We start from the raw sequence: 15,901 nt of genomic DNA on the forward strand, positions 1-15,901 counted from the left end.
GACACAGACATGCTATATGGGACACACGGCTATCTGGCTTATTTTTAGGGACCCGAAAACCCCCTGGGATCCGCAAGTAGCTGAAGTAGGTTACCTGCAAACAGGCCCCGCCCACCAACATTACGTCATAAATGTAGCGATGGGTAAGTACGTGGGGACAGACATTAAGAAGAGCTACATGATCTTTTATCTTATCTTCTGAATTAAAGCAGTATGCATGTAGTGCAGGAGACATAGCGGTCTTGTACATGTGCACCCGCAGTTAGTATCCCTGGCATCTTGACTTATTATTTGGTAACTTGCTTGGCAGAGGAGATTCCATGATCACGATGGGTGAGGCTCAGTTAGCTTTGAGAGGTGAAATTTTAATGTCATTTTTTTAATCTAGTTACGTCTACAACGGAAACACAAAAAAAGGAGTAGGGCTGCACAATTCTGGGTAAAATATGAATTTTTTCACTCAGAATCTAGATTGCGATTTTCTCGCATGAATCTTGAGCAATATACGTATTTCTCTCTTTTTTATTTTGCATTACATGTTGTCTTCACGAGGATCAAACAATAAGCCTATGTATCGATTGCACAGTATGTTGGTTAACATACTGATATCGCCTGCCGACATTTAAAATTTATCAATACTCAAAGTTATCAGCACCAAAGGTAAAGATTCAACTATTAAAATAATGAAGATGACTGCCCTGGGCGACTGGCCATTTTTCGTAGTGGCAGACGAGGGATTGTGTTGGTTCATTTGCCACTTATAAGCGGTCACAAAGTACAAGCCCGCAACACGTTTATAATTCATTATCAATTCTGGCCCACAGATCGGTCTTTTTCTCTTCCCGCAGAATCAAACAACGATGTAACATCATTCAATCTGCGCCAGCAAGCTTGGTAAGTTTCACAGGCTGCTGACTCACTGGTTTTGTTCTAATGCACGTTCACCCTGACTTCGAAATTTCCGGCAAGAAAGTATCACAAGAATTTAATCCGACTGGAGCATCAACATAAAATAGGTAGGCAGGAATATAATTCATCGGCAGTTGGGTGAGTGTGTGTGTTGGTTGGGGCGGGTATGTACCCTGAGATAAAATCCTACAGGCACCCCTGTTTGTTCATGAACATCTGTAACATTTAACTGGTCCGTTTCACTCATGCACCACAGGTCATACGCACAGCGTCACGGGCAATAGCCTCACAGCCGCGTGCAAGTGAAGACGACACAAAGCTTGCAACCTGTAATACATATAAAGCCAAAGTAAACTGTGTGGGAACCACCACGAAAACATGGTGAAACATCGGAGGTGAACTTTAAACTGATTATTAGACATATACTCGATCATTTTGAAAAGGAATAATCATTCAAAATGCAAAGCTAGCTAAGGTTTTTCCCTATGACAGAGTAAAAACGTTTTAGCGAAACTTCAACCCCCTGTGCTATGATGTCCGTACAGTATGTAGGTATGAAAAAGCCTGATATTAATCTAACTTACTAGCGATGTCAGAATTGCATGTTGGTATAAATAATATTACCCTGCACCTATTATTATTTTGAGGAGTATAGTACACTTCAGTTTTATTTGGAGGTCTGTAACCTATGGACTTTTTTATTTTAAGACGAGTAAAAACCGAGAAAAAGGTCAATGTCGTGCTATCTGGTGAATTTTAAACATACTGGACAATGATATAAGTAACTGAGATTTGTTTTGTTATTTAAATCTGTCGCACCTGCTCTTGTTTGGTGAAGTAAAATATGTCAGATAAAGTTGGGTGTACAGCAGCTTGTTTTCAGTTAATTGTTATTGGTACATCTTTCCAGTTACAGAGCGCTTTATTTTGAGACTTGTTTAAGTGAGAAGATTCTGTGACTTAGTGCAGTTTGGAGGAAATTGGATGTTCAATTTGCATTGAAGAACAGCTGATTTTTGTTAGTATTTGTTGTCAATTATAGTTCCTAGAAAGAAAATCGGAATCGGCAAAAATTGTTATTGGTTGTTTTTTTTTTTGATCATACCAACGTGGTACTTTCCCTTCTTTTAATTCAGGTTCTATTTAGACTGTACCAGAGCAATACCTTTTCTGCTATGCATTCAGGTTCTATTTGGGCTGTACCAACACATCACCTTCTCTGCTACGCATTCAGGTTCTATTTGGGCTGTACCAACACATCACCTTCTCTGCTACGCATTCAGGTTCTATTTGGGCTGTACCAACGCATCACCTTCTCTGCTACGCATTCAGGTTCTATTTGGGCTGTACCAACGCATCACCTTCTCTGCTGTGCATTCAGGTTCTATTTGGGCTGTACCAACGCATCACCTTCTCTGCTGCGCATTCAGGTTCTATTTGTGCTGTACCAACGCATCACCATCTCTGCTTCACATTCAGGTTCTATTTGGGCTGTACCAACGCATCACCTTCTCTGCTGCACATTCAGGTTCTATTTTGGCTGTACCAACACATCACCTTCTCTGCTGCACATTCAGGTTCCGTTTAGACTGCACCAGCGCAATACCTCAGCTGCTATTTGTTCAGTTCCGGATCGAAATATGAGCAGGACCTGCATCCCCAGCAACACCATTCTGAGCAAGTCCCTCTCACAGGCTGGGGCTCCACCCCCTCCCTTGCTCCAGGATTGCTGCAAGGGGAGGGGCCAAGGTGTCCTCGCCCCCGACCGCCTCCCAGGTCACCCCCGCCAGCAGAGCGGCACTCTCCTGCCAGCATGAGCGCCCCCCCTGTGTGGAGCACAATGCGGACGCCCGCTGTTTTGTTCTGATCCATCATCGACTTATCCACTATCTCCCCGGACGCCGCCAAGGAAGGGGCTCATGATAAATGAAGCCTCAGCCAGCAGGCCGCTAAATCGGCCACGATCTGAAGCCGCCATTCGAAACGGGGCGACGCCACGGCGCCAGCAGCTGCATGCAGATTAGATCACATGAAAGCTGCAATACGGCAGCGGAAAACAGGCAAACAAACAGCATTTCTCCCGAAGGGGCTGAACGGGGCTTAGCAGGAGAGCCAGTGCAAATCCTCTGTCCTTCATGCGTGTCGCAGGATTTAACAGGCAATCCTGACAGATCCATATCACACCTGTAACTGTCGTCAGGTTACATCCTGCACACACACAGAGGCAGTGAGGTGCCTTTCATGCAGGGTCTGACGCTGGCAGAGGGGCCCGAAAAACACACACAATCAAGAAAGCACATTCACACTCACACATGCACCCATGCACGCACGCACACACATGCACTTGCAGACACACACGCACTCACGCACTTTCACGCATGCACACACACACCACCACATACTAACTCGTGCCCCCAGGGAAATGGCTATTTACGTACTCTCACTTAACCAAAACTAATGTCATAATATTTCCCCATTAAAAGAAACAATTAGCAGTGTGACGATTAAACGCCATTACACGCACAGCCACCACACTCACATTAGTGACTCTACCCCCTGGGCCCAGTGGTGTTTACTGTAGAAAAAAAGGAGGAAATCTCACATCCTTCATGGAAAACAGGTTAGGATCTGTACCCTTCTCACCACAACCGGTAGTTTTCCTCACTAGATATTAATTCATAACAGGATGAGAAACCCAGGCTACTTTCAAAGGGATGAAATGCAAATAATATCAGAGCACAAATGCAAATATGATGGGGTGCCCCGTTATAGAGAACACCGTTTGTTTGCGTGAAAAATGGAGCAATCTGCAAATGTAACAACTCACTGAGACTCCGCCTCACCTAATGAATACTAATGTGCTCATTTGCATTTTCCTTTCGCGACGGCAGCAGCGTATGTAAGTTTATCCTCATACTGTGCTGATTCCCAGAGGGACACGTGCTCCCTGACCATCAGACATGTGGCTCACAGTCATGCGAGAGATCCAGCGGTGATAAATGTGTTCTTAACACACCTTCTGGATCCCTCCCCAACATTAATGCTGCTGTTACATTATTACTACACATCACACACATTACTACACATTACATTATTAATACATTATTACTACTCATCAAACACTACACAGCACTGCTTTTCCTGCTCAAAGTCGTAGAGGTGTTCTGAAGTGCTACTTAAATTCAAAATGATATATTCTTTAAGGGAAAATAACTTTAAGAACAAAATCTTTGTGCCCCGTGATGGGTTGGCTCTGCACCCCTTTCACCCTGAATAGAACAAGTGAAAATAGATGGATGGATGGATGGATGGAACTAAATCTAGCTTCCTCTTTGCGTGCAAACTTACATGCACTGTTTTTAACTAAAAAACAATTAGCTGTGTCTGGTCTTCGTAGTATTCAGCCCAGGTTTCAGACACCAGAAACCTACCAATTACTGTACACTGATATCCTCCAGCTAGAAGCACACTGGCTGCCTGAGCCCTGAACTCAGCTGCAAAACAGACGTCAAACAGACCTCCACAGACCTGCACAGTCTCTCCATGACTGCATGCCTGCTTTAACTGCCTCCCAAAATCCATAGACATACTGTCCAAGGAAATTGGTGGTGATTCTGAAGGGCTGCTGTGTGTGTGTGTGTGTGTGTGTGTGTGTGTGTGTGTGTGTGTGTGCAAAAATATACCCCCTGCTGCTCAGCACTGGCTGAGGTACAAAGCAGCCCTAACAAAGTGAGTGCCTATAGAAAATGCACAGACAGACAGCTCACACAACAGATACATTTGCTGATACAATAATCTACATAATTGTAGAATAATCAGAAAGCATGTCCAGAAAAAGAACAAAAGACAATAGAGGCAGCATCTTCCTGTGGTGGTCAGTGTCCATTTGTCAATACCCCAGATACTAAAGCAATACCAGAGATTCTTTGGTAGGATCTTCACCGATAGAAACACTGGTTGCCATTAAATCCTCACTATTTCTGTCATCATACATGACCAAAACGTGACCTCTGAAATTTTAACAGATGTTTAAAACCTGCAAATACTATTGCTGTTACTATGTCCATCACCTTCATAAGTAACAAGTATCTTTAATAAGTATCTCTGCAAAATTATGAGGTTTCTCAGATCTGCATGCATTTCAGTGTGCCTCAGTGATATTTCAGTACACAGGATAATGACATCATCGACCCGCCGATTCTCAATATGATTAATGCCACTCAGCTGGAAATGCAAGGACATTGATGTGGAGAGAGGCGATATCCCCACACTCACTGTGAGCGTGTGCCGTCTCTCGCAGACCCCCACCCCCCCTTCACACCCCCAGTCTCACATGCCGATGAAAGCGAAGGTGTAGCAGGGAACATACAGGCCCCCATGAGCCCTAGTTATCAACGGCGGGGCAGCGGCCAGAGCAGAGCACAGGTCCGCTTTGCCTGGCCTCGCCTGGCCCTGCCTGGCCCCGCCTGGCCCCGCCTGGCCTCGCCTGGCCCCGCCTGCTCCTTTATTTATGAGGTGGACGGCACCGGCAACAGGAAAGCCCGGATCGAGATGGGCTCTCACCTCAGCGCTGCAGCTAGGGCTCTGCAATGCCAATGTGCAACAGACAAGTGGCTTCATCTAGCTGAGAGGCAAAGGTAAAAAGCTAAACGGCGCCCCCTGTACCACACAACGAGCATAACACTGTATAACAGAAATTCTTGCCTGCTTTAACCACAGCTGGGTAACGAGACTGATATGCTTCCCCAGGTCTAAGAGGTCTGTGAACCACCACCCCCCCCCCCCCCCCCCCAACATTCCAGTATGACTTGTCAAGTTAGGCTCAGCTCCCAGAATCCTCTCTCCCACACAGAATACACATACTCACACTATCAGATACATCAGTCAAGTCTCTGCCCATTAAAACCCAAACTAGCCGAGGCTTCAGACGGGCTTGCTTTCTAATGGCTTACATCTGATTATTTTACACTAAGTGCTGGACAACTGTGTCCCCAGTGCTTTCACCACAGTAAGCAGTTAACGAGCCATCAGAAGTGAGAGAAGCGAAACAGTAACGTTGCCGCGAAATACAGCAAATGTGCACCGTTTTGTGCCGCTTGTAGTGAAACGCCTGCAATCGTGAGAACCACAGAATACCGCAGACAGTGCAGGCACTGTGACGCGTGGAAAGTTATTATTGGGTATATGCTGCCACCTGCTGGCCAATACAGCTCAATATTTTAGAGATATACAACTTACATTGAAGACTAAAGACATTTATCTTATCAATTTAAAATGCTTTTTTCTGCTTACATTTCCAGTTTTTTAAAGTATTTTTTACTAGAACTATTCCAATAGATAAAGACAATGGAGGCTTTAGATTACATGACCAAAGCACTCTTCTTGTTAGTGCAATACCGGTCATTAATTATATTTATTAACAACTGTTTTGTTGCAGGGTAGTAACTTTGTTTTGTCTGCATACATCTTTATTCAGGAGCGGTGTTGTCATGTCATGTGACCCTTAAAAGACCCTAAAAGTGTAAATAAGAATACATGTGTGTAATAGTGCCAAGTTAATGTACTAAAACCTCCAGAGTGTAACCCTGCTGTCCTTCCTAAAAGTCCCTTATCTTCAGCTCCTCCAGTAAAACATTCAGCTCTATAAACAGGTTTATAGCTCTATAGGTTTTTGAGGGTCAACAATATTTGCAGCGATAACAGCATTGAAGGATAGAAAAGTGAGATGGGAAGGTCACCATCTTGATGTGACCTCCGAGCCACATTACCCAACATCCCCCTTCCCTTCCACCACATCTCTGCATCACACAGACACCATCTCTCACTCTCCCCAGTGCTGTCCACACACATCTTAATCATAACGAACAAAAACATGATGTGAAAGTCGAGCAGAGCTCACAGCGTTTTTCCAGAAAGCTTCTAACCTGTACTAACTTCACGTTACCGGATTACCAGACCAACACATTGCGGTATTTGAAACACCCACGTTCTCATCTCCGGGGCACGACGGCTGCCCTCTAGTGAGGCACCTAAGGACAGCACCAAGCCCTCAGCTACCAGGAGACACGGTGTCCAGCCAAAGTGACATGCCGGCCAATCACGTTGCAGGAGTCAGGTACACATTTGCATAAAGAAACAGAGCAGGGTGACCTCAGGAGTCGCGCTTCCGTTTGGGAGCCAGCCCTGCTCAGTCCCAGTTAGGAAACGGGTGACCTTGCTTATCCTGTCCGTGATCCCCTGCAAAGGTGCCTCTGTCCAACACGATGGGCCATGTTTGATACCATCTGTTCACAAATCCCATTATTTCCTAACAAGCAACGTGACCGGGGCTAAAATAGAATTGTTAGCAAAGAAGCAAAGTGACAAAGGGGAGGGGGGAGGAGTTTTAAACCCAGTTGCTCCATCTGCCAACAGGACACTGTTACTAACAGGACACTCTGACATTACTGCTCAAAGCCATCATGACAAACCTGTTACTGCGAGATGCAAGTATACAATGGTAACAAAGTTTTAAGGAAAGGATACCAGCGATTCGTTCAAAGCACCATGGGTCTTCTGGGTAACGACCAATATTCTTTCATGCTGACTGACTGCAAGGACTGTTTGCCAGAACTTTCCCCGGGGGATCCATTTGGTGGCATCTTCTGACTGAAACATTTCTCCTGCATGACAGAGGTGCCGTGTTGGTTGATTCATGATGCCTGTCCCTCACAGCCGACCCCCGCCAGAGAAAACTACACGCGTCGAGTCTTCTGTTAGACGCAACATGAATTATTCATGATGTAGCACTGACAGGACACCGACAGTTTAAGAGTCATTGTGGTTCCTAAACAGCCCTTCCAATCACAGTCGAGATCAGTGAGGATCACGGGTCATCTTTCAGCTGTGAGTAAGGAACAGCAGGGCTGTCCACACTGGTGCCTGCCATGTTTCCCCAATTCCATGACTGGCCTCCCAGCACATACAGAAATCTCACACTGTCGCTTTGGGATCGAGGAGCCACCAGTCAGCGTTCACCGCTGTGGCTTGTACCCACGCACGCACCCCCTTTGGAAACCCATGAAATGAAGTCTGTGGGACCAGGAGAGACATATGAGAGGTATACCGCAGTAACAGGGAAACATCGACGGTACGAGCCTCAGCTTTTGATTCGGAGGAACAGTAGTTAGGAACGGGGGCTGGATTCCCGAGGCGCTGAATTCTGATTCGATAAAAAGGAAAAAATGAGAAAAAAATTCCGACTGCAGGCTCTAATCCTTGATCATTTTTAGATATTCCCTTAACACTCAGACACTCAATACATCTTGCATGTCTTCCAGCTTCATTTTATATATATATATATATATATATATATGAGGGCCTGCCTTTGACTTACAGGAAGAAAACTCCTTGTGCATTACAAATTCTGTGATACAGTTTTGCTGTGGAGAAAACAACACAAAAAAAACACAGGGATCTTCTATAAAACTTACAACCAGCCTTGACAGTCAAGTAAAAATATTGCCGTAAGGCCCAGAAATCAAATATTTACCTCATCATCACAGTCAAGACCCAAGCAGAAGAACCGAATCATTTGAGCAGATGTAGGTGGTTGTAAGACCTCGAGAGAAAGCCAGGCAAAGACGACAGGCTGGGAGCCTTATTTACTTACATTGTGACTGTCTGTTTCGTGGCTCACAACTGTCCTAAACCCTGCAGAAGGTTCTTCCCAAATCTGAAGAGAAAGCGAGGAGGCTGTTGAGCTGCCTCCTTTGATGCCCTCACCGTGAGGTGCTTGCCGGAATTTTCCGAAGATCCAACCTCTCTGGCAACACCGCAGTGGGTCCTCGGCCCTGTCATTCCTCAGCAGAGACACACGGGGCGCCCCGTTACCACGAGCTTAACCACATCCCCAACACGTCTCTGACACCTGAAGAAGCTCTTCAGAGCGGCCGGACGCGAGGCGGACTACAGAGCCGTCTGCGAATCAAAGGCCCCCCCACCCCGTGAGACTCCCCAGGATTCCCAGAGACGGGTGACTTGCCGGGGGACGGGAAACCCGACGCGGGGCGGCGCCCATCAAACTCGGCTACGGAGGACGGTTTGACGACAGCACCGACGCGATGACAGCATGGGACTGACCCAGCAGACAGTCCTGCCCTGACAGCCCACCTCCTCTGCCTGTAGGTGAGATCCACACACAAGGGGAAGGCGAGAGAATCCGGCGGAGAGCAAAGCCAGGTGGGGGGGGCTCTCTCCCTGACTGCTGAAGTCTGGTAGAAGACAGGCAGCATACATATCATACCCCCCCCTTGCACAGCACAAAGCTGACGCATAGGCATTTAAGTCACGCTCCCCCGTGCCCTCGATGAGACAATGGGGGGGGGGGCACTCTGATCTCACAGATCTACAAACTGACACAGCGTGGACTTCCAACGCAAAGGTGCACAAATCCTTTCTGCTTGGTATTGTTTAAAATCATTCCATTTAATAACACCATTATGTCTTTTATCAGTCTATGTCTTAGTTGACATCAACATTTTCACATTGAGGTAGAAATGCCCGTTTTATCGCGTCCTGCTTTCCAAGATGTACAGACAGACAATGGTTTGGGGCAGGGTTCCCCAATTCTGGTCCTGGAAGGCCAACCTACAACACACTTTGCAAATTTCCCAGCTGAAACACACACTAAACCTGGCAGTTAGCTAATGAGCTGAATAAGGTGTGTTTGAGCAGGGAAACCTGCAAACTGTGGGACGGACTGGTCCTCCAAGCCTGGAATTGGGGAATCTTGGTTTAAGCCCACCCACCTGGCTAGAAGCTTCAAAGAATCACGTCTCTCCTTGGATTTTAAGATCAGTATTGTACACGGCCCCTCCCACTACGCCACTATAGGCAATGAAAATGCCACGTTCACGCAGAGCAGCAGGAAGGCCAGACTGCTCAAAACTCCACTAGGAAGAGGCAAATGCTGACAGAGATGAGCATCTATGAACCTAGAAAGCCCAAAGAGCAGCTGCTGTGCCCACAGGATTAGCAGGCGACTCAGGAATAAGGTTAATGTAGTGTTTCGCCAACTACAAAATGGCCGCCTCCTAGAGCTGGGCTCTGTGGCGTGTCCAAGTGAAAGACGAGAATTTAGAAAGAAAATGCACAGACATGAGAGGTAAAAATCATTAAACAGTTCCAGTTGTGGGCTCACAAGCTGCTACCCTGAAGCTGCAACAATTCCAACACAGGAATAAATTAGAAACATGACTCAGCAGACTGTAAAAGTGACGGTTTATGTGTTTTTGCAGAATACATTATTCACAGCCAGGCAGCGACACGTTCCAACACGTGCTCGGCTGACACGGAGACTATCCCTCTGGGCTGTGGTCACACTGCTCGAGATGTCCTCACAAACATGGTCACACTGGAACAATGCTGGCGGAAATAACCGTGGGACCAGCCAGGAGAATGAGGGACTTTTTAAGAATACTAGTCATACTATGTGGTACAGCTGACTGCCCTAGACATTATGCTGTCGTAATGTGGTACAGACTCAAGGTGACCTTGGTCTAAGTATGTATTTCAGAGCAGCACATACTCAGTACAAAGCTCTAATGTCTTACATTGGTGATATCTCATAACAACCAGTAACAGTCCACATGTACAGAAATATCTTTTTTTCTGCAGACAAGATGGGTTCTCTCTCAGTAGGGGTGGGCAATATGGCAAAATATTTAATCACTATATATTTTTCCCCCATATCAGTCGATATCAGTGATTATCATGATATGATTCAAGCCATTGTTTCTTTATTTCTTGGCCTAAGTTTTGCTTCAACTTCCCTTAGATTTGCCCTTAAATATATTCAGAACATGAAAAAGGAGACAAATTGAATGAATTGTACACTGAAATCTAATTTTAATAAAACGTACAAAAATAACCTTTTTTGTTGTAGGGAGAAACACTAGCAGGAGCTGACAGTACGCTGCGTTTTTTTCTCTCTTCTCTCACTGCATCACTGTTCATTCCAGAGAACAGGTTTGACATAATGAAAAGTTTTTAACCAGCACAATATGTTTGTCCCATATTTCTTCACATCGAAGCGGGAAAGCCTAATTACTGGTGTTTGTGACTGCAAGCACTTCCATCCAGTATATTTCACTGGATGACAGTGCTTCAAGTTTGCGGTACTTCCTGTATAGCTGGCACAATTTTCCAGCAGAGTTTTCAGTGCACAGAACCAGCCTGTTTGACTTTAAATAGACAAAGTGCCACCACACCACCAAAACATGGAACCTTGTTCATCAGCAATATATTTTTTAAGGATGTTGTGGGGGCTGAACAGTGACTTTCTTCACTGACACCAAAGTGTCCTCTGCTTATCTCTTCCAAAACAGTAGTATGTGTGTGGTATGCTCTGCTAACTGAATCGACCTCGCTGTCTGTTAGGTATAGGTTGTTCTTAAAAGAATACCACATGATTAGATGGAATGCCATTGCATTTTGTGATGTGATAGGCTTATGTGTGCGCTATTTTCTTATCATTAAAATGTTATCTGAGGATATGTTGCTGTATCGTTCATATGGACCAGTCCTGTCCTTTAGGCTAACAATTTGACTTATTTTGAGAACTAGCACATATGGGACCTTGTGGTGCAGCAGTAGTGTCTCTGACTCCAGATTGGAAGGTTGTGTGATCCAATCACGTCGGGGTCAGTTGAGTTGTTTATAATAGGCAACAGTGTACAGACTGCATTACACACTGGGACTGTATTAAGCAAATGTATCTTAGACTAACAGTTTTACTTAGTTTGAGAAAAAATGAGAATTAGACCTTGTGTGGCAATGGTAGCACATCTGACTCCAGATCAGAAGGTTGCGTGTTCAAATCACGTCGGGGTCAGTTGAGCTATTTATGATGGACAGCACTGTTTACAGACCTCATAACACACAGGAACTAAATTATTGCAAATGTCTCTAAAACTAACAGTTTTACTTAGCTTGAGGGAAAAGAAGAAAGAGACCCTGTGGCGCAATGGTAGCGCGTCTGACTCCAGATCACAAGGTTGCGTGTTCAAATCACGTCAGGGTCAGTTGAGTTTCCTATAGTAGGTAACATTGTGCACTGATCTCATAACCAATGGCAACTAAATCATTGCAAATGTCTCTTAGACTAACAGTTTCACTTAGTTTGAGGGGGGAAAAAAAGAAAAAGACCCTGTGGTAGCACATCTGACTCCCGATTAGAAGGTTGTGTGTTCAAATCACATCAGGGTCAGTTGAGTTTCCTATAGTAGGTAACATTGTGCACTGATCTCATAACCAATGGCAACTAAATCATTGGAAATGTCTCTTAGACTAACAGTTTCACTTAGCTTGAGGGAAAGTAAGAATGATACCTCATGGCAGCATGTTAGCACTTCTGACTCCAGATCAGAAGGTTGCATGTTCAAATCACATCACGGTCAGTTGAGCTATTTTTAATGGGTAACATTGTGCACAGACCTCATAACACACAGGAACTAAATTATTGCAAATGTCTCTTAGACTAACAGTTTTACTTAGTTTGAGGGGAAATGCAAATGAGACCTCGTGGCGCAATGGTAGCGTGTCTAACTCCAGATCAGAAGGTTGCGTGTTCAAATCACGTCGGGGTCAATTGAGCTATTTATGATAGACAGCACTGTTTACAGACCTCATAACACACAGGAACTAAATTATTGCAAATGTCTCTAAAACTAACAGTTTTACTTAGCTTGAGGGAAAAGAAGGAAGAGACCCTGTGGCTCAATGGTAGCACGTCTGACACCAGATCACAAGGTTGCGTGTTCAAATCATGTCGGGGTCAATTGAGTTACCTATCATAGGTAACATTGTGCACAGATGTTGTAACCCGGGGGAACTAAATTATTGCAAATGTCTCTTAGACTAACAGTTTCACTTAGTTTGAGGGAAAGTAAGAATGAGACCTCGTGGCAGGATGTTAGCACTTCTGTCTCCAGATCAGAAGGTTGTGTGTTCAAATCACATCACAGTCAGTTGAGCTATTTTTAATGGGTAACATTGACCACAGACCTCATAACACACAGGAACTGTTATTGCAAATGTCTCTTAGACTAACAGTTTTACTTAGTTTGAGGGGAAATGCAAATGTGACCTCGTGGCACAATGGTAGCACATCTGACTCCAGATCAGAAGGTTGCGTGTTCAAATCACGTCGGGGTCAGTTGAGTTACCTATCATAGGTAATGTTGTGCACAGATATCATAACCAATGGCAGCTAAATTATTGCAAATGTCTCTCAGACTAACAGTTTTACTTAGTTTGAGGGCAAAGAAGAAAGAGACCTTGTGGCGCAATGGTAGCACGTCTGACTCCCGATCAGAAGGTTGCGTGTTCAAATCACATTGGGGTCAGTTGAGCTTCCTAAAGTAGAAAACATTGTGTACTGATCTCATAACCAATGGCAACTAAATCATTGCAATTGTCTCTTAGACTACCAGTTTAACTTAGTTTGAGGGAAATTAAGAATGAGACCTCATGGCACAATGGTAGCATGTCTGACTCCAGATCAGAAGGTTGTGTGTTCAAATCACATTGGGGTCAGTTGAGCTATTTTTAATGGGTAACATTGTGCACAGACCTCATAACACACAGGAACTAAGTTATTGCAAATGACTCTTAGACTAACAGTTTTACTTAGTTTGAGGGAAAACACAAATGAGGCCGCGTGGCACAATGGTAGCGCGTCTGACTCCAGATCAGAAGGTTGCGTGTTCAAATCACGTCAGAGTCAGTTGAATTACCTATAGTAGGTAACATCATGCACAGATCTTGTAACCCGGAGTAACTAAATTATTGCAAATGTCTCTTTGACTAACAGTTTTACTTAGTTTGAGGGAAAAGAAGAACGAGACCCTGTGGCACAATGGTAGCGCATCTGACTCCAGATCAGAAGGTTGCGTGTTCAAATCACGTCGGGGTCAGTTGAGTTACATATAGTAGGTAATGTCATGCACAGTTCTTGTAACCCGGGGGAACTAAATTATTGCGAATGTCTCTTAGACTAACAGTTTCACTTAGTTTGAGGCAAAGTAAGAATGAGACCTCGTGGCAGGATGTTAGCACATCTGACTCCAGATCAGAAGGTTACGTGTTCAAATTACATCACAGTCAGTTGAGCTATTTTTAATGGGTAACATTGTGCTCAGACCGCATAACACACAGGAACTAAATTATTGCAAATGTCTCTTAGACTTAGTTTGAGGGAAATTAAGAATGAGACCTCATGCCACAATGGTAGCTTGTCTGACTCCAGATCAGAAGGTTGTGTGTTCAAATCACATTGGGGTCAGTTGAGCTATTTTTAATGGGTAACATTGTGCACAGACCTCATAACACACAGGAACTAAGTTATTGCAAATGTCTCTTAGACTAACAGTTTTACTTAGTTTGAGGGAAAATGCAAATGAGACCTCGTGGCGCAATGGTAGCGCATCTGACTCCAGATCAGAAGGTTGCGTGTTCAAATCACGCCGGGGTCAGTTGAATTACCTATAGTAGGTAACGTCATGCACAGATCTTGTAACCCGGAGTAACTAAATTATTGCAAATGTCTCTTAGACTAAAAGTTTTACTTAGTTTGAGGAAAAAGAAGAAAGAGACCCTGTGGCACAATGGTAGCGCATCTGACTCCAGATCAGAAGGTTGCGTGTTCAAATCACGTCGGGGTCAGTTGAGTTACCTATTGTAGGTAACGTTGTGCACAGATATTGTAACCCAGGGGAACTAAATTATTGCAAATGTGCGGGGTCAGTTGAGTTACCTATAGTAGGTAACATCATGCACAGAAATTGTAACCCGGGGTAACTAACAGTTTCACTTAGTTTGAGGGAAAGTAAGAATGAGACCTCGTGGCAGGATGTTAGCACTTCTGTCTCCAGATCAGAAGGTTGTGTGTTCAAATCACATCACAGTCAGTTGAACTATTTTTAATGGGTAACATTGTGCACAGACCTCATAACACACAGGAACTAAATTATTGCAAATGTCTCTTAGACTAACAGTTTTACTTAGTTTGAGGGGAAATGCAAATGAGACCTAGTGGCGCAATGTTAGCAAGTCTGACTCCAGATCAGAAGGTTGCGTGTTCAAATCACGTCGGGGTCAGTTGAGTTACCTATAGTAGGTAATGTTGTGCACAGATATCATAACCAATGGCAGCTAAATTATTGCAAATGTCTCTTAGACTAACAGTTTCACTTAGTTTGATGAAAAATAAGAATGAGACCTCATGGCACAATGGTAGCACATCTGACTCCAGATCAGAAGGTTGTGTGTTCAAATCACATTGGGGTCAGTTGAGCTATTTTTAATGGGTAACATTGTGCACAGACCTCATAACACACAGGAACTAAGTTATTACAAATGTCTCTTAGACTAACAGTTTTACTTAGTTTGAGGGAAAATGCAAATGAGACCTCGTGGCACAATGGTAGCACGTCTGACTCCAGATCAGAAGGTTGTGTGTTCAAATCACATTGGGGTCATTTGAGCCATTTTTAATGGGTAACATTGTGCACAGACCTCATAACACACCGGAACTAAGTTATTGCAAATGTCTCTTAGACTAACAGTTTTACTTAGTTTGAGGGAAAATGCAAATGAGACCTCGTGGTGCAATGGTAGCGCGTCTGACTCCAGCTTAGAAGGTTGCGTGTTCAAATCACGTCGGGGTCAGTTGAGTTACCTATAGTAGGTAACGTCGTGCACAGATATTGTAACCCGGGGGAACTAAATTATTGCAAATGTCTCTTAGAATAAAAGTTTTACTTAGTTTGAGGAAAAAGAGAATAGAGACCCTGTGGCGCAATGGTAGCACATCTGACTCCAGATCAGAAGGTTGCGTGTTCAAATCACGTCGGGGTCAGCTGAGTTTTCTATAGTAGGTAACATTGTATACTGATCTCATAACCAATGGCGACTAAATCATTGCTAATGTCTCTTAGGCTAACAGTTTCAC

General features: G+C 44.3%; 1 protein-coding gene and 13 non-coding genes across 14 annotated transcripts in view; 13 read left to right on the forward strand and 1 right to left on the reverse strand.

Moving 5' to 3' along the window:
- The window catches only part of kcnip4a (potassium voltage-gated channel interacting protein 4a), a 196,149-nt gene that overhangs the window by 134,155 nt on the left and 46,093 nt on the right, over nt 1-15,901 (reverse strand). The window lies entirely within an intron of this gene.
- trnaw-cca (transfer RNA tryptophan (anticodon CCA)) lies at nt 11,901-11,972 on the forward strand. The gene has a single exon. It is a non-coding gene; the product is annotated as a tRNA-Trp (tRNA).
- On the forward strand, nt 12,466-12,537 carry trnaw-cca (transfer RNA tryptophan (anticodon CCA)). The gene has a single exon. It is a non-coding gene; the product is annotated as a tRNA-Trp (tRNA).
- trnaw-cca (transfer RNA tryptophan (anticodon CCA)) lies at nt 13,034-13,105 on the forward strand. Its single transcript has one exon. It is a non-coding gene; the product is annotated as a tRNA-Trp (tRNA).
- Nucleotides 13,224-13,295, forward strand: trnag-ccc (transfer RNA glycine (anticodon CCC)). Its single transcript has one exon. It is a non-coding gene; the product is annotated as a tRNA-Gly (tRNA).
- Nucleotides 13,414-13,485, forward strand: trnaw-cca (transfer RNA tryptophan (anticodon CCA)). Its single transcript has one exon. It is a non-coding gene; the product is annotated as a tRNA-Trp (tRNA).
- trnaw-cca (transfer RNA tryptophan (anticodon CCA)) lies at nt 13,604-13,675 on the forward strand. The gene has a single exon. It is a non-coding gene; the product is annotated as a tRNA-Trp (tRNA).
- trnaw-cca (transfer RNA tryptophan (anticodon CCA)) lies at nt 13,794-13,865 on the forward strand. Its single transcript has one exon. It is a non-coding gene; the product is annotated as a tRNA-Trp (tRNA).
- On the forward strand, nt 14,352-14,423 carry trnaw-cca (transfer RNA tryptophan (anticodon CCA)). Its single transcript has one exon. It is a non-coding gene; the product is annotated as a tRNA-Trp (tRNA).
- On the forward strand, nt 14,542-14,613 carry trnaw-cca (transfer RNA tryptophan (anticodon CCA)). Its single transcript has one exon. It is a non-coding gene; the product is annotated as a tRNA-Trp (tRNA).
- trnaw-cca (transfer RNA tryptophan (anticodon CCA)) lies at nt 15,167-15,238 on the forward strand. The gene has a single exon. It is a non-coding gene; the product is annotated as a tRNA-Trp (tRNA).
- On the forward strand, nt 15,357-15,428 carry trnaw-cca (transfer RNA tryptophan (anticodon CCA)). Its single transcript has one exon. It is a non-coding gene; the product is annotated as a tRNA-Trp (tRNA).
- On the forward strand, nt 15,547-15,618 carry trnaw-cca (transfer RNA tryptophan (anticodon CCA)). Its single transcript has one exon. It is a non-coding gene; the product is annotated as a tRNA-Trp (tRNA).
- On the forward strand, nt 15,737-15,808 carry trnaw-cca (transfer RNA tryptophan (anticodon CCA)). Its single transcript has one exon. It is a non-coding gene; the product is annotated as a tRNA-Trp (tRNA).

Source organism: Paramormyrops kingsleyae, chromosome 12, assembly GCF_048594095.1.
Source record: "Paramormyrops kingsleyae isolate MSU_618 chromosome 12, PKINGS_0.4, whole genome shotgun sequence".
NCBI classification, from domain to species: domain Eukaryota; kingdom Metazoa; phylum Chordata; class Actinopteri; order Osteoglossiformes; family Mormyridae; genus Paramormyrops; species Paramormyrops kingsleyae.